The following is an 18984-nucleotide window of genomic DNA, read 5'->3' as shown; positions in this document are numbered from 1 at the left end:
ATTGAGATAACAGTCTTGCCCTCCACTGTACATCAACAATGACACACTTTCATTTAAGTCTTAGAACTATACTTAATATAACATATTAACGAGGAATCCCCACACAAGAAGTAAGAAACAGCACAAGACTTGTACAACTACGAAGACTTCTAGGACCGAAATCTGGCTGCCAACATTAAACTTATGCAAGACTTTACGGGCCAGTACGGAGTGGAACATTGGGATTTTGCTAAGTCATCGAACGAACATCCAGCGCATCCAATCCTTCCAAACAAAACTCCTCAGACAAAACGTCCACTACGACCTCAACATTCCTTTTGTCATTGAATGTGACGAATTCAAAAGTTTCAAAGCAACCTCTCCATCCATCCTACCCTGCTCCTCTCTATCTATACATTCCCTAGAACCCTCCACGCTTCAGCCTGGAGACCTCCTTGCCCCTAAATTCCTCATACTGAGTGTAGTCATTGACTGGTTCGTCATGGCATGTGCCCTCCGCGTACAGCGCTGGCTTTAGTGTTACTGCTATAACCGTGTGAATGTATCGATAAGTATAGCGTACAAATAATTTTTGTTTTAATATTTACAATGTTTGTTTAGCTTGATTTACTTGTTAATGTATATGCAATTTATGATGTATTATGTGGTCGGAATTGTTTTTAAATTTTAAGATTTCAACTCTCTTTTTTGATGCAAAGACAATGGAGATTGGGAAATCTTTTTGGATTGCTTGCGAGTTGGGGAAGATTTTGCAACTGCCTGGTTTTCGGATCTTCGTAGTCTTTTCATTGTTGCATATTGTTTGTTACTACAACAATTAAATCGATACTTTCTTCAAGGTTGAATATAGGGGTTATATCGATTTTCATCCTGTAATTTTTATGAAAGACCTAATGGAAATAATTTGCAATGAATAATTAAGAACAGGGGCATTACTTCATCCTTCTCATAATTAACTAATCAATAGGTTATAAAGAAAACGCCCATGAGAATTATCCGTCTCCCAGTTCGCACGCAGTAGTCCTAAAGGTTAACAAACGCTATTTGGGAACAGAGAACGCTCAGCAGAGTCAATGCACCCTTGTAGTCTCTATTTGATCCGAGATATCGTAATTTTCCTAAACGGGCTATTTACGTTTAAGGGCGTTTCGAAGGTGGATTCTTTATCAAGAACGGAGGAAGAATAAAATTCGCTTCTGGAGTCACGCGACGCGTTTAAAATAAAATCTACGGATGACGCGGCACGAAACTTATATCGCATTTTTGTCCATTTAGCAAGGAAAGGGTGTCGGGGTTATAAGTGAACCGATATATAATAATCTTGGCATCAGGTAATATAATAACAATACGCATTTTCATAACAGCACCAGTCGACACAAGATTTCGAGTTAAGTTTTGTGTCCTCTTAAAGGAGTACATTGCATTGTATCTTGGAACGTAACATGTCAGTTTAATACTTTACACTACACCAGTTGAGTAAAGTGACGTTTGTTTCAGATGATGTGGTGGAAGTAGAGAGGGAGTGAGAAGAGTAAGTAAAAATTTCTGCGTAAAGATTTTCTTTATTATACATGTACTAAGATTTATCTCGAGTATCGGATTAGACCCTTGTGTCAACTTTGTCTTGTTCGTTCAATTTATTAAGTAAATATTCAATCCTGTCTCTGACTAAATCAACCGAATCATAGAACTGATGTTGAAACAATTTTTTTTCTCTCAATTTTTCTAATTGCTCGTCTGCCTAGTTTGGTTTTGCCTGTCTGACGCATTTCGACATCTTCAGCGGTGGAGGGGGGTTTGTAACAGACACGCAAGCATAAAGTGGGGAACCCACTAAAGCCAGAAACACACTTTTACCCGATGCTACTCCATGCGACGCTACCCGATGCTACCCTACGCAAATCCAAACTCCGATTTTCCATAAGGTTGCATTACCCCCGTGCACATCTACCCGATGCTATGCCACGCTAACCCACTGTCCAGATTTTCGTCGGGTCGCATAGAGTACAGTCGAAGACAAAAGAACCGGACACTCATATTTTTATTGAAACTACATGTATTATTGTCGTTATATTAATTACAATATACTTATTTTAATATAAACCAAATTAACTGTGACTAAAAATTAATTAGTTTTTATTTAAAAAATTAATTTTAATGGTTTGGTAGAAAATTAATCAAAACAACGGAATACGATTTTTTGATATAATGAATTTAACTAACAATTTATTGTACTCGCTTCGGCGGTACATATACTAAAATTGGCACAATTTATTACGCGGTTTTGCTCGTAAAATTTAATTAACAATTTATTTCATAGTTTTGCTCGTAAAAAAACGAGATCAAAAATGCATAAGTTTTTATAAACATTGTTTAATTATGATGGTTAGGAGTAACTTTATTTAAAAAAATTTAGTTTAAAAAACAATTGATTAGATGGTTGTGCTCATAAAATTTAACTAACAATTTATTACAAGGTTTTGCTCAAAATAGTGCATTAAGAACAAAAGATGCGTTGCGATTGATAGTGATTTTTGTGATAAACGCTGTGGACTGTACGTCACGTGTGCTTGCGTCGGATAGATGTGGCACACCCCACCAAAACGTGGCAAGGCGTCGGGTAGCATCGGGTAGCGTCGCATGGCGTATCATCGGGTAGGTGTGTTTCTGGCTTAACCCGATACTATGCGACGCTACCCGACACTTTGTCACGTTTTGATAGGGTATGCACATCTATGCGCTCCGTCAAGCGCACGCCACGTACAGTCCACAGCGTGTGTCACAAATCAGTATCACAATGGCAACGCCTCTTAATGCATTATTTTGAGCAAAACCATGTAACAAATTGAGTTAAATTTTATGAGCACAACCATGTAATAAATTGTTTGCTAAACTTAATTGTTTAAAATAAAGTCATTCTGGTGTTTTGATAAATTTTCTTCCTAAGCATCATAATTAAATAATTTTTATAAAAACTCATGAATTTTTGATCTCGTTTAATTTGGTTTATATTAAAATAAGAATGTTGTAACTAATATAACGTCAAAATTACATATACATAGGTTGAAATAAACTACAAAAAATATGAGTTTCCTGTTCTGACGCTTCTTGACGAAAATGGTGTAATTTTATGAGCAAAACTATGAAATAAATTGTTAGTTAAATTCATTCTATCAATAAATGGTTTTCCGGTGTTTTGATAAATTTTCTTCCTAACCATCATAATTAAATAATTTTTATAAAAACTCATGAATTTTTGATCTTGTTTAATTTGGTTTATATTAAAATAAGAATGTAGTAATTAATATAACGGCAAAATACATATACATAGTTTGAAATAAACTACAAAAAATATGAGTGCTCCGTTCTGACGCTACTCGACGAAAATGGTGTAATTTTATGAGCCAAACAGTGTAATAAATTGTTACTTAAATTCATTATATCAAAAAATGGTATTCCGGTGTTTTGATCAATTTTCTACCAAACCATTAAAATTAATTTTTTTAAATGAAAACTAATGGATTTTGGATCTCGGTTAATTTGGTTTATAGTTAATAAGAATGTTGTACTTAACATAACGACATTAAAACAATGTAATTGGAATAAAAATATGAGTGTCCGTTCTTTTGTCTTCGTCTGTACTCGATGCTACCCGACGAAAATCTGGACATGGGATCGCATAGCGTAGAGTAGGTTAGCGTGGCATAGCATCGGGCTGTTGTGCACAGGGGTAATGCAAACTTATAGAAAATCGGAGTTTGGATTTGCGTCGGGTAGCGTCGCATAGCGTAGCATCGGGTAAGTGTGTTCCCGGATTTAATGTTAGGGATGTCCAAATCATTATGGATAGTTTGAGTGAATTTGTTATTAACCGGAGGATATGATTCTGAATGGTTTGCACTCGTTTTAATTTGTGAATCAAATTTCTATGTACATATGGCACAACCGTAGTCGCCTAGCATTGCATCGGGTAAGTGTGTTCCCCGCTTAAATGCGATGGAGAGAACAAAAAACAGGACTGGCCGACCAATATGATCTGAAACGACCAAAATATAGGCTCATGGCACTCAGACATCAAGAAGAATTTTACAGTTTTTGTTTCATCCAGCAGTCCCTGCTATTAAGAAGTATGAACCAATAACTCGAAAAATGACAACAAATATTTTATCGGAAAACAAGATGCTTGTTTAGAACTAAGTATCTTGTAATTTCATGTCGGTTTGTACTATCCTTTAGAACTTAAAATGTTTTGAACTTTGGTTTTTAGCAACTGTATCTAAAGGTTTCATCTTCGTTCATGATGTTATGAAAAATGTTATCAGTCGAAAAGGAGGTCCGAAACTATTCTATGCTAACTTTAAAGCTTTAAATTTTCTGTGACATGAGGGTAAACTTTTTTTTAAATAAATATTTTATCTGAATGAAGATTTAAGCTAAATAGGAACCACTTCCGTTATTGGAAGCTAATCTAAAATCTAGACATGTGTACATACCCATTAACGGATTTGGAACATGTTTATTTTACAGGGCGTAGGATTGTCCAAGTACGTAACGATCGGCCCAAATTTGAACAATGGCCTTTTAAATCGACAAGTTCCATCAAACGATAAGTTTGTAATAACCTGTGGGCGGTTTGAATAAATCATGTGCTCTTCGACATTGAATTTTGGGTGGTGAATTCGTCCTTGCCGAGGCAGGCAGTCGGATTAAGTTTTTTTTAAGGTCTTAAATAAGCCTGGATTAAAATTTTAAAGTTTCGAACGACACCGGTCCAGGTGGCATTGCACGTTTCTCCTTTGATGGATTCTCTCGGAGGCAAAAGGTAAAAATGCACAATGTCTTTCCTCAAATTTAGGACAATTAGGCTCTCCATCAGAGGAAGGTCGCAAGAAAGGACCACCTTAAATTGTTGAATTGAGGTTTGAGAACCTGTTTTTCATTAATTTTTTCATCGTCTAACCCTGTTTTTATGGGACGGAATGGTACATGCAAACTAAGACTGGATTAAAGATATAAACTGCGGTATTTTCCCAAACAAACGAGCAGACAAGTTGCCATGGTAACTCTTTTAACCGTTATAATATTAATCCATTTATGTTTAGTGGTCTAATTGACCATAGTAATTATTTCATTCAATTATTCTTTTTATATAAGGTCTTGGTTGAGATGAAAAAGCTAGTGCCACTAGCGGGATTCGAACCCACGACCTTCTGCTCAATACGCCGCTTCTCTAACTACCAATGTCACGATAGCTCAAGTGGTTAGAGCAGCGGTGTATTAAGCCGAAGGTCATGGGTTTGAATCCCGCTCGGGACACTAGCTTTTTCATCTCAACCAAGACCATTGAAATATTTTAATAATGTTGTAAAATCCGGTCTTTCTCGGTTTACCTATCCTCACACAAAATCGCAACGGATTCTCCAGAATATTAAGGTGTTACAATTACCACATTCAAAGAAAAAAAAATCGACATACTCTAAAAGCTAGAAAAATACAAGCACAACAAATTTAACAAAAGCTCTTAATTGCACAAGCCAACATCAACATACACACATCCTTTACATTTAAAATATGAACAAATTAAAAAGGAAGAGAACTGATGATCACAATGACATTGGTACAGACAAAAACTCAAACTTCATTCGTCAAAGAGCCGAGCCGGCAGACAGCAGTCGCTCTCCTCGTGACAAATTATAAAAAGGGATCAGGCCAAACAAATAAATCATAAAAATTACTGATGATGATGTGCCGAAATGCTCTAGTAGACAAAACCATTAATACTAGGCAAATGACCGTAAAAGGCCAAACGCGTTTATCTACCGCAAACACCAACATAAAATATCACGCTGTAAAATTTTTGTTTTTGTTCCCCAAGCCCCGCAACATTTTAGCTGATTGTACTTTCGCAGTTCTTTAATTCATTGAAGTCGACTCGATCCTTCTCCTAAGAAGTACTAGGTTGACTGTCATTGAAATTCATTTCCTGGGTTATCTACGAGGTTATTTAAACCCTCGGTGTGACGGTGTTTTGAAAAAAAGCCCATTTTTAAGTATGTCGGGTGCGATGCAGGGCCGCTGGATTCGAACCCGGGACCTTTACCTTACAGTGTTGAGCGCCGTGTCAACGCCTAAACCGTTGCGGCCACCGACGCCCCAGGGGTTATCTTTATATCCGACGTTATGTCTCCATTGATCGATTGCTTCTCGTTCGAAGATGATACGAGTGGCAGCTCCTTCCTCCTCATTGTGTGGTCTACAGATGGGATCATCATTAAATATGCCAATGTTGTTTAGAAGATTTCTCAGGTATCAGTGACTGGTTATTAGTCCTATCACTACGGAAAAAATTAGTTATCATAAAGACGGGTAATTTATTTGGGCAACAACCTCGGCAGACGGATTTTCTATCCATGCTGCAATGCTTTATTGCTTATTTGTTAATTTTGAGCATATTTGTCAATAAAGCCATGTCTGTCTATATCTACCTATCTCATTCCATCACTCCTCACCATTTTTGGAGTTTGCTAGTCCTGGTGAGGGTTGTTTAGCGTGAGTTTACTGTGTCGAGCGCCAGGATCCATTTTGCTATGGAGGATTCTGTGTTTGTTTTGGTTATCCCAGGAATAGGTTCAGGGCCTGTATATTATAATCTTGAGGATACTCCTCCGGTCAGTGTGTCTGTCGTTTCGTTATCCAAAATTCCTTCGTGTCCTGGTACGCAAGATAACACCAGGTTATTATGTTTCCCCAAGTTTTGGAGATTCTGGAGCGTTCACTGACTAGTTTTTATGTAATTTTTTTACGTGCATATGCTTTAATAATTTGCTAGCCAATCTTACGAGGATATTTTGTCACTGTAGCCTCTTTTAAGATTTTCTGAGGCACATATATATTAAAGGCATGTATTTCAGCTTGAATGACTGAGGTGTACTTCCCTAATGAGTTTGATTTCTCATGTTTTTGTCTTTTACAAAAAATGCCTGATCCGGGCCCTTCGTGCGTTTTGGATCTATATGTATATCATATCTGATATTCTTAATTATTCTCCTTTGTAATTTGTTGATATTTTATAGGATGTTGTAAAGAGTGTTTCCGGGGGGGCCGCGGTAGCCGAGTTGTTAAGGCTTCAGATCTCGGCTAGTAGATCCGCGGTCGTGGGTTTGATCCCCATCGTCGCCTCTGGACTTTTTCTGATGCCTAAGGGGGTGGCCGCAATTGAAAGAAATTAACACGGCCCTCATCAATAGAAGGAGCGGGAGCAGATCTCAGCGACCCTGAATATGGTCCCTACCGTCTTCAAAAATGAGTTTCTTCGATGGAAAAACACCGGCACACCGGGGGCTCAAATTCACACTTGTGTTGCGAGATCCCCCCCCCCCCAAATGAAGCCAGGGTTAAACTACAATAAAGCTGTACAGCTGCAGAGCTCAGGAGGGAACTCCTCCAGTGTTTCCGGGATCATGTAGTCAGTGCTCATTTCTAAACATTGATTACTGTTGTGTGCCCGAAATATTTAGTTCTCATCCAGTTTGTTTCCGTAGCTTTTCCTAGCTTGTCTAGGAGGTAGGCGCTAAAGGAGAAGGGATTTGAAGTCGTCAACCCTGACCGTTTAGCCAAAACACTCTTTATTAATGAAGAGATGGCATAAATCAAGGAAATAGCGCAAGCCTGATTGTCGGCGTTTATCCATCTGACCGGCTAATGGATATAAACTGTCGGCGGCCGATTGAAGTCACGCGCCGGATCGCAATTCCATCGTGACAATTGAACGACAAACCCCCTCCTTGTAATAACGGGAAAATAGAACATTTATTATAATAAACGCCTCCGGCCCCACGGCAGATCCGGTTTTAATTGGATCTGAAGAATGAGCCGTTTCGGCCGGCGTCCTTCAATTCGTTAGTCTATTAATTTAACAGAAAGCAATTTATCATCGCCTACGTTTTTAAATATAAAAATTGTACCAAACGAACAAATGGAGCCTTTGAGAATGCCTTAAATCCTATTTTTAAATACCCATTGTTATATCTAAAATAGACGGGCGAGCCTGCTCCGCCTCATCCCCGATCGAATTTTATATATGTCGTAGATTGATTGGGGTATAGAGAGAGTGAGACGGAGAGAGAGAGAGATGGATATCTCGGAATCATATCAGTCCCTGGATTTTCTTCCGAATCCGCCATTTGTGCGATAGAAAAGTAAACCACGCCTTCACATTTCAAAACAAAGTTTATTAACTGCTTACAATCCTCGAAGGCGGTGTTTAAGCCGAAGCCACACACTCCCCCCAAAGTTGTTTTTAAACAAAAATAAACCTCACGACATATGTACGTTCCTTGGGAAGAAAAGTTCTCTAATTGGCGGCCTTAGACCATTTCAGCACGCTAGTGTAATATAACGCATGATATATGATACATAAGAAAGTACAAATANTTTTATATATATATATATATATATTTATATATATATGTGTGTGTGTGTGTGTGTGTGTGTCATGTTAAAATGTGAAGTGGTGTGAGGTTTAAGGAAACTTCCAGGGCTGCACTTGGCGTTGTGCTCATGCCACCAGTGACACTGAGACAAGCTTGTCTTTGGGTGCCACTTATTGCTTTGGCCTGAAGAGTTTTGGTCCACCACACCACCGACCCATTAAGTCAACATTGGTCATAGGATACAGGTGTAGCCATAGGGTCATTTTGGGGTTTAGACTCCAGTTCTTGGCGCAGGGCCTTCGGCACCTCCCCCAGGCAATTTTCGCTCTTTGGTAGTTTTAGTTACATAGATGTGAATTCCACAAGAGCCGCTTATCTAGTGTAATCCCTAGATATTTGGCCTCCTTGGAAAATGGAATCAGAGTCCCGTTTAGGCTTGGAGTTTTTAAGCTTCCTGTTGTTCTCTTCCTTGTGCCTCCCTTTTGCACCACCTGTCAACCAGATTGAGGGCTCATTTTATACGATCCATCACGATGTTTGCATGGCGGCCTTATACTACGGCAAGGTCGTCCGCATAGCCTAGGCATGTAGTAGTAGAGTCCTTCTTGTTCCAACATTTGTTGGAGCTTGTCTACCAGCGTTGTCGACAGTAGAGGTAAGAGAACACCCCGTTGCGGGCATCCCCTGGCTGTCTTGGCCCGGATGGTCGCTCCGCCTGAGTTGGATGTGATTATGCTGTTCCTACGGCATTCTTCCACGCATTGGCATATCTTCTCCGAGATTCCCCTATTTTTAATAGCTCTGTATAGAGAGGCTGTTGTTGCATTATTGAAAGCTCCCTCTATATCCATAAAAAGTATAACAGCTATCTCCTTGTCGTTTATGGACTTGGTTAGACATTTACACAGGCCGTTCATGATCTCCCTGGTTGGTATGCGAATTGTCGCTCACTGAGAGATTTATTCTTCAGCGCTGTATCACGAATGTGATTCTCCACCATTCTTTCTAATGTTTTTAACATGAATGATGTAAGACTGATAGGTCTATACGAGTTAGGCTTTTGTCTATGGTCGCCATCTTTTGGGAATAGCTCCACATTCGGCAGGCTCTGGCATGAGAATCTCTTGTTCTTTTTGTAGTAGCGCTGGGTATAGTCCATCCATTCCTGGCGCCTTGTATGGGCCGAACTTCTTGACCCAGCCTATGACTTTGGTTTTTATGATGGCAGCCACCTCTTTACACTCTTCCTTTGTGGTTTTTATTTGTTTTGAGCGTTCAGAGAGTATTTCTTTATGAATTATTTGTGCTCCTGGGAAGTGATTTTCAAACAGTAGAAAGAGAGTTTCTTCTTCCGTTTGTGTGAAGCTTCCATCTGTTTATGTGAGGAAGCTTACCTCTGTACCATCCTTAGCTAGGGTCCTGTGTATGCGGGCACACTGAGTGTTTCTGTTACTTCCTCACAAAATCTTCGCCACGAGTCCCGATTAGATTTACGAAGTTGTATATTGTACTGGGTCAAGGCATTTCTGTATGAATCACAATCATTACGGGACTTAGCTCGGTTGAATGAAGTCCTTATTCGAGCTCTCAGTCGTTCTAGGTGTTGTTCCATCAGACCGTTTTGTGTTTATTTAGCCTTCTTTTTTCCATATAATTATATACTAATAATATCGGAGGTGAGAGAACAAACCGTAACAAAACTATTTTATCAATATTCATCATTAATATTTTCATAATTAAATAACGTATCATAAATCGTATTACACTGAACAATGTTGAATATATATTAATTTTAAATTTATTTTTAACTTTGTTTCTGTACTGGTTAACAGATACGATATAAGAAAGTGGATAATGATGAAGTATGATGTCATTATTACGAGTACAAAGTGAATAAATAAAGTCAAGATGATTTTTGCTTTTGTCCTTGTCTATTTTACATCCATCTGTGATTATGAAATAAGCCTAATGAAGTGTAATTTCAGCGCAAATTGCCGTAACAACTGAAGATTGCAGCATCTGTAAACTTCCATTATCAAATTAGAATTCTAGGATGACCTGTACTATTCATAATAGTATAGCAGATGTTTCCACTTATACGGCTTGTTTTATGCCTATGGGTTGATTAAGGATTTTAAAAGTCGTATCCTTCACGGCGACGTAATTAGATCTATTATGGAACATCTATAAATTATAACTATACCGTGGAAAGTGCACTTTTTCCTATAAACCTAAGCACAATTCTCAGCTCCTCTTCAAGCACCTCTTTTGGTGTGAGAATTGCTTTACCGAAGTGGCTGAACCGTAACCGGGTTGAGGCTTCACATTCACAAAGGATATGAGCCGATGTCTCTGGTTCCTTCTGACAGAGTCGCCATGTTTATGTATGTGCTATGCCCATCTTCTTTAGGTGGTAGTTAAGAGGGCAGTGGCCGATATAGAGGCTCATATTTTTTCGCCAATCCTGCTTGCGACATTGGTGCGTTTGTCCAATACTTGAGTTTATTTCTGAAGCCATTTTTCCTATTCTAACTAAAGCACATATTCCGGTGCACCTAGTGGTTCTAGTCCCATCAGTAAGAGGGCTACTCCTTTTATGGGTAATCGGTCAGCCTGTTCATTTCGTTCTATGCCTTCATGTCCGGGAACCCGCTTTAAGATAATCTTTGTTTTGCTTTACCAAAGTCTAATGACGATCTAGGCACATCTAGATCTGTTTGGAGGTGAAAGCATCCGCATTTAATGCCTTTTTGGCTGCCTAGCTGTCTGAGAGTAAGTAAACATGTGCACCTTTCATATTTCTCTTTATTAACTCCTGTTTATGTTAATTCTTTCCAGAATTTTGTGATGGCTCCTCCTTAAACCTCTCTTTACTTCCTTGTACTAAGGCGTTTGTTGGCAACCTCAACAGCCAACAGCCATATAACCTCTTGTGTAAGGTTAGAAGATCGAATGCTTTTTCCGTTGCTATAGTGGGGCAGATTTGTATTGCCCAGTAGTATTAACTTACACGCTAGTGTTTGTAGAGTTTGTAGTTTGGTCTATGTCTCCCTGGTCAGACTTTTTGGCCGCCATGATAGGTACTCATATGTACCCAGGGATCTGACCGTTGTAGTGCATAACCAGTACGCCATCCTGCGGATTATTATCATGTTATTCGGCAAACTCATTGAATATATTAATTTCCTTTGCCTCATAGCTCACATGTCCTGCATAAATCTCTTGGATCTGTTCACAAACCCAAAGATTTTGGACCATTTAATCTCGGGGAGTGATTTGATGTCCTCTCCTTCAAAGATTTCAAATCTAGACCTAGCAAACCTACCCGCAAAAATGGCAAAAAGGATGTGGTAGAATTACGGAGAGGTGTCTTCTCTCAGTGTGTTTATTTAAGTCATGGTCTAATTATTTTCACCATAGATTCAACATTACATTATTTTTAAACTTCGGACGAAAGAGATTTGATGTTTTGTAATTGGACTTTATTATCTACATTCGCATAAGGTGGTCTCTTAGCTCAGATGAATCAGAAGTAGACAAACAATTTACTGCAGTCATCATATTTACTTTCAGTCTGTAAACTAACTTGTGCAGAGAAGGCTATTTCCTTTTCGCTAAAAATGCCCTTGCTAGCTTGATAAAACTTGGTTTCTTCTTGATATTTGTCAATATTTGTGATTTTTTTTTCTTATAACCGCGTGCCACAAAGGCAAAAGTTCTTAATATTCCTACAAAAAGGCAAACGTTTTCCATTCTTCATAAGTAGTAAAGGCCAGAAACGATGCCTTTCTTATTTTCACGTCGCATGTTTTTTGTTTTTGTGTGTGTGTGCCTGTATGTTACGTATAATTGTACATGTGTCTGTTCAATTTCATCCTCGTCTCGTCGAGTCAACAGGCCTATTTCCAGAGGCGCCTCTTTTAATTTGTAGCGGCAGATGTCATTATTTACGACGGGCGACCCAGGGATTTATCTTTCAAGAAAACCGCTTCCTTTACTGATCGTAATCCGAATCATTGAAATAGACGAGCCAAAAGCTATTTGTGTAACTGTGCACTGCCAAATCTCGATAGTCCGTTCACCCAACCGACGTTCACAAAAGAAATCTGACGAGTTTGAAGTGTTCACTTTTGAACATTTGGGAATCGGTCTTTTCTGGAAAAATTTCGCAGATAACTAAGATTGTTCACCTATTTATTTACTTAGCCAAATTTCTTGAGATAGACCGCAGGAACCGAAATCCACTATATAACTTGGTTGTTAATTAATCGGAATTGAATTCAATAAAGCGAAAGTCTTGACGTTGAACTTTAGGATTTACCTATTTGATCGTTTTGTACTATCCAGATCTCCTTATATTGCTGTTTTTATTTTTTTTATTTTTTTTTTAACGAGGGTTCGCAACAGCACAGAGGTCATATAAACCCTCAGGCTGCCGATGTTTTTGAAAAAAGCCCATTTGTAAGTATGTCGGGTTCGAATCCAGCGGCCCTGCATTCGAACCCCGAACCTTTACCTTACAGTGATGAGCGCCGTGTCAACGCCTAAACCGTTGCAGCCACCGATGCCCCCACCCAGTACGATCTGTTAGACGGATTTTTGGAATTTCGCCATATTCGTGGTTTGTTTGTGTGTTATATCGTTTCCTTCAAAATAGGACACACAGCCAGTACCGAACATGGCGAAATTCTGCGTCCGGCAGACCAAATCAGAATAGTCAGAAACGTCCAACTCCCAGTTCCTGCTAGTTAACCTACTGACACCAAGCATTCTCACAACAGAATAGACTATTTAATATCGTGTGAATCTACTTGAAACTTTGTTAAAATCATTTCTTTAAAGTTTTTCTGAATACCTTTTAAATAAGTGTATAAATAATCCATTGCAGTTCCGGGTCCGATTGACCAATTAACATTTTTCAATTAATTAATATTTAGGGAAGGTATTGGTTGAGATAAAAAAGTCAGTGTCAAGAGCGGGATTGGAACCCACGACCTTCGGCTAAATACGCCGCTGCTCTACCACTTGAGCTATCATGACTTCGATCCTCTCGGCACTAACTTCCCATCTCAACCTCACCTCTCGAATTTTCCCTCCTTTTTTGCCTTTCATTATATAAATAATGATAAATAATATAAAGTAAAAATAAATTTTCATAATATAGATTAATAACTATCCTCGATCCAGTGCTTTTACTTGGGATGGCTTTCAATGAATTCTTGCATCGAATTTCTTCAAAATTCTTCATTTTTTCCCATAACAAATTCAGTTACAAAGGATACCGTTCGAAAACCCTTTATTGTTCGAATTGGCATAATTTTTTGGCCGATTGGCCTTGTTGTAACAATGAAAAGCACGCTTAAGCTGGTTAAGAGGTCTGAAAATTCCTCGCGTCTCCCAGAGTATGGACGAATCGATACAACGGCCTGTGTTTCTTCCTGCGTTCTTCCTGGAGAGATACAACCAGTCGTCGAGGCGAAAGCTGCACACAATTCCGAAGAATCTGTCTGAAAAATTTTTACTGTTGGCTGCAAAACAGAAATGTTGGATTAGCGTTTGTAGTTTACGAAAACGGATCTCTGGATACAGTTCGAAAATTTCGTTTGGGCGGCTCCTGCTCCAATAATCAGGCCGAGGGATTAGCAGTAGTTAAAGTCCTGGAAATGGATAAAAGACAGGCTCTTGATCCCTGACATTCCCGCATTAAATTATGCGTTTTTCACAGACAGCAAGGTACCGACAGATGCCCAAGTGTATTCAAAAATCAGTATGACTTAATTGGATTAATGAGAAGAATGATTGTCTAGATGGTTAGACTAGGAAGGAGGACGTGTGTCGTTTGATTGAGTAAAAGCATACCGTAGGAATCTTCGGTAATGAGATAGCGGATCGAGAAGGAAAAGATGGATCAATGGACGAGAAAATATTTCATTCAGCAGACTACGTAAATAATTTCTTATGGCGATGTTGAAAGAAAACGCAATCAAGGAATGTAGGATCCCAAAGTTATTCTTTCCATCCATTCCATACAGAATGAGATTAACTTGACGTGACTTCAAACTAAAGCATGTCTTATAGGGACATTTCAGAGTATCAGAATCGCCCATGTCTACTCGACGGAGAATCTATGCAAAACCACAGCCACCTTATAATGGACTGTAGCTTACTGGAAGAAGCACGAACCACGCACATACCGTTCGTCGTCTGCAGGGGAAAAAATTGGCCGATTCCACATGGAACACTTCTTGAAGAAAGACTATTTGAAATATTCCTCGATTTCAACAAAAATTTATAAATATTGAACTTTCTAATAATGTGTCAACAGTTAAAAATTATTATCTGACGTCGATAACAGTTGCTACTCGTCGGCTTGTTTCAGAACGGGAATTCGACGAGGCCATTCCAAGTCCTCGAACTCTGTCCAACGCCAAGAACAACCTCGACCTTTAAATTTAAATAACTCTAAATGTGTCATACCTTGTCATATGGTGTCTCTTTCCTGTTTAATGACAACATCAACCTAGAAACAATGCAACGCACCTAACTCATTACCTATTTGCTAAAAGGGTCTTTTTAATTTATTATCCCAAAATGATTCGTTAACGGCCATAGTTAGAAATTATTATCTGGAAATCGTGAGATACGGTCTGATGTGATGTAGGTTTCAGAAAAACATTTTCTTTATCGTGCCAACGTTTCGATCTTTATTGAGATCATCTTCAGGGCTCAAAGTGTTTGTTTTATTCGTAATTGTGCCATTCTTGCGTGTCGTGTTGAGAGTGCCAGTGGTACTTCTCTCTAAGCTTCACTTTTCATCGTATAACAATATTCATTACAACTCATGTAATCCGTATGTCTTCAATAAACTGTTCCATTGAAATTTGAAGTAGAGACGTTAGAAACGCACTAAGACTACCCACACTCGGATTGCTGGGGTTGAAGAAGGAGTCCAATTCGTCCTTACCCGCAAATATGCAAGTACTTCTGATTTAATTTTACAGCTTGCTACAGAAATTCATCAATATCCCTCTAAATCCCTTTTTAATCTCCAAGAACAATTCTTAACATGCTGAAACTGGTCAAGGACCTCTTTGTCTTCATTTCTATTTTCTTCTCTAATTTTTCCATGCAATTTCCTTATGCAGTTTTTGATTTTACATGAGGCAAATGCAGCTATGATTACCTATTTTACTTTTGCCACCCAAATCTGACGAACGTCGAGCACTCGCAAAAATCAGTTGTCACAATTGTCACGCGTTCTTTGCAACTCAGCTAATTTAATGGCATAGACACGCAAAACTGTATAAATATTTCATGTGTTTTAAAGTCGAACAATCGTGACATGCGAAGTTGTCAGACGACAAGTGTTTTTTCTCGTTTCCATGCTGTAGTTCTCGCTCCTAACTTTGTGTCGTTGGCAGGAAACTGAGCCGGTCTCGAAAAAGTTTTGAATGGCAACTGTTTTGTCATTTTTCCCGACCTCGGGTATTGGTTTCTTCTAACCCGACACCATAGCGGTTTTATCCATTATTTCTTCAGGACAAATATCGTTACGCGGTTATTTGTCCCTGAAAATATAGTTGAATTAATTTTTGCCCATAGGATAGAACCAGCCTCCAACACACTCCATATTCCGCTTTCGGCCAACGCACGAACACACGACTATATACACAAACAAACAGCTATATATCCAAACTAACAAACACCCCCGTTTCCCTTAAAAATCGGAACAGGGTAGCCAACAACCCGCTGTCATTCCCAAGGACTGTCTTTATATCGTACCATTCCTACTTGCTCCCTGTAAGGGGCCAAGGCGCGACACTCTCACCAAGTATAACTCACTGAGCAACTTTTACAACCATCTCAGGGTCTCCCAAAAACAGGTGTCCGTGTGTCAATCGAGTATGGTCTATCCTCAAAGGGTGAGCACGATCCATTCCTTGCGTTTCATATCCTCAGCAGGCCATCTCTCAGTGTTTTGTAACGGACCTGACCTTGTTCCAGACCTCCCGGATAGGGGTGTGGCAGGTCTTATCAGACGCATATTTCTCCATGTAGTTCCTGTGTTGTTCTGTTATAGCACGTCTCATTTTGTCCCTGCTTTGAAGCTTATAAAGTTTTTCTTCGGCGAGTGCCTTCTGAAGCGTCGGAATGCCCGCTTCTACTCCGCGTGTAATCGGCCATAGGTATACTCCACAATAGTACCCTGGGTGTAGTATCTGGATCATTCTTGCCGAGTTTTTACGAGTAGGTAGGATGTGTGTGAGAGCGAGCGCATCTCGCAAAATTTTGACTTTTTTCTCAATCCAAATCCTGGGACTGTGCAGTGGGTGCTTCTAGGAGACTCCAAGAGACCCTTCCCAACCCTTGGTTGCAAGGGGGGTTTCCAGGCACAAAACAATGGTGTAGCCTCGAGAACGTGCCGAACTCTCTAAAGCACAAGCTGCACGAGTTTCCCGGCGCGCATGATCGCCTTAAGCATCCTCAACGGCGGGTGCTCCATCAGCGGCACACGGGGGTTAGGGTACCACATCCCGTCTAAATATACCATCAAATAACCATCTGAACTGCGGGGCAGCTTTTTTTCGTTCCAGGTTCAAGCCCAGCTTTATTGGGTCAGGACTCGCAGAGGCTTAGTGGTGATTCGCTCCTAACTTGAGAATCTAAACGTGTGATAAGGCCTGACGGCTAGGTCCGCACGTTAAAAAACCTCAATGTTAATTGGCATTGCGACCCCAGTGGGAAACGAAAGTAGCTCGGGACCAACTCGCTCGCGCGGCGAATAATCTCTTTCTCGTTGAGATCGAGGTCCACATTCCCACTGAGTTCGGGTACCGACTTCGGCGCGGAGGACAGCTACGCATGTTGTACGCATGTTTCAGATCGCATTTAGCAGGAGTGTGGTAGACAGCTGTCGAGAATGAACCCCTTGAGAAAATCGAAAACTGGACACTCAAGTCTTCCAATGAATTCCATTTCAATTGAGTTACCAGGGTCGGTGACATTGCTTTCCCGTATACTCGGTCGTCCTTAAAAGGACAATGAAGATCGTTAACGTCCGCACCTAGCCTATAGGGCCTTATCGGACGTTTTGGTTCTCAAGATGAGACCTGACGCACCTCCACATACGACAGAAGTGTGTTACTGCCGCAGCATTTGTGTAGAGGCAGCTCAGCCCTGAGGGGCCAAGACAACCTCGCTCCCCGCTTGCCCATTCCGAGTGGTCGCGCCTGCATTAAGCATCAGAGCCGCACGCAAAGGGCTACCTAAGCCGAAATACATCAGCCTGGTCTTCGCGCACTCTCTACATTGAGAAGGCGACTCTATTTCCCCGAATTGAGACTTCTTTAGCGTAGAAACTACCGGATCCGCTCCGGCCGCGGTTTCGTTTAAAGAGGAATTGCTAACCACCCCCCTAGAGGAGTACCGCCTACGGTAAAAGCTTCCAATTGAGCTCAGCCTACACCTACGTGCAAAGCAGAGTTGAGTAGGAGCAACCGATTCACTACCCGTTCCCATCCGCCACTAATCACGCATTCGAGGAACTTTCCAGCATAATCATAGCGTCCTCAATGCTTATACGCTGCCGTCCGATCCGCCGTATCCCGTGAGGCCGGGTGTATAACGATGATCATACGCAAGTTTCGTGCGAAGGTCACAGGTAGAAGACAGCCTCTTCTCTAAGTTTCCTCCAGGGGCGTCACCACGTACCACTACGAATCCATTCCCAGTGTAACAGGGGCTGAATTTTGGAACATTTCTATTACCCCGTAGTTCAGATGGTTATATGCACCCTCCCCCCATCTATGCAGAGAGGATCTGGTACCCTAACCCTCGTGTGCCTCCGATAAGGCACCCGCCGCCCATGCCGACTCGAGGCCGACACGAATATTGCTTGTGGTTTAGAGAAGTTTTCCTCGTCCTCCGGGCTACACTTTATTTAGCGCCCAAAGGGACGGTGACACTACCAACAAGTCAATCGCGCTTAGTCTTCCGTTGATAAGATTGATAGTAGCACCGCAGGTACTTAGGGGAATTAATGGTGATGCGCTAATGATGTCCCTCACGTCACTGCCTCTAGCATCGTCGAACTCAGATCACTTTAGACTTGTATTCTGTATAATATTTAAAATTTTACGATTATTTTGTAAGAGTGGAAGTTATATGTTGTTTCCTTACAAATTGTATATGTGCTAGACCAAAAAAAGTCTAGATTAAACGAAAAGTTGTCAGTCGGGTGATGTCTCTGATATTCATCCTGCGTATTTTTTTAATAATTTTAGATCAAACTATATGGCATATTTAAGGGCTTTTAGTGCATATTATGTGGCATATTTGAGGATTTTTATTCACGGCTTCCAGCATGAATTCTGTTGTCGAAAGTAAATTTCCCGGGTTTTAGAATCGGAATTTGTTTAGAGCGATAAGCTCGGAATCTCCGTCGTGAGCGGCCGTCATTGTTAAAATAAGGTGGTTATCGCAACCTACACCTTTAGTCCTATCGCTGTTTTCCTGTGAAGATAAAATTGTTGAATATCTCTTTATTTCCCAT

At 40.2% G+C, this 18984-nt stretch overlaps 1 protein-coding gene across 3 annotated transcripts in view; it reads left to right on the top strand.

Moving 5' to 3' along the window:
• The window catches only part of LOC106668413 (solute carrier organic anion transporter family member 5A1), a 136008-nt gene that overhangs the window by 86497 nt on the left and 30527 nt on the right, over nt 1-18984 (top strand). For 2 of the 3 annotated variants that reach the window (XM_014397123.2, XM_014397121.2), the window contains exon 2: nt 1498-1531. The exons of the other annotated variant lie outside the window; for it this stretch is intronic. The gene's annotated coding sequence lies outside the window, so the exon portion shown is untranslated. The remainder of the gene's footprint in view (nt 1-1497; nt 1532-18984) is intronic. 3 annotated transcript variants of the gene reach the window in all.

The sequence above is a fragment of the Cimex lectularius genome, unplaced genomic scaffold (assembly GCF_000648675.2).
Source record: "Cimex lectularius strain Harlan isolate CLEC.00 unplaced genomic scaffold, Clec_2.1 scaffold36, whole genome shotgun sequence".
NCBI classification, from domain to species: domain Eukaryota; kingdom Metazoa; phylum Arthropoda; class Insecta; order Hemiptera; family Cimicidae; genus Cimex; species Cimex lectularius.
This window is presented reverse-complemented; position numbering and strand designations above follow the sequence as displayed.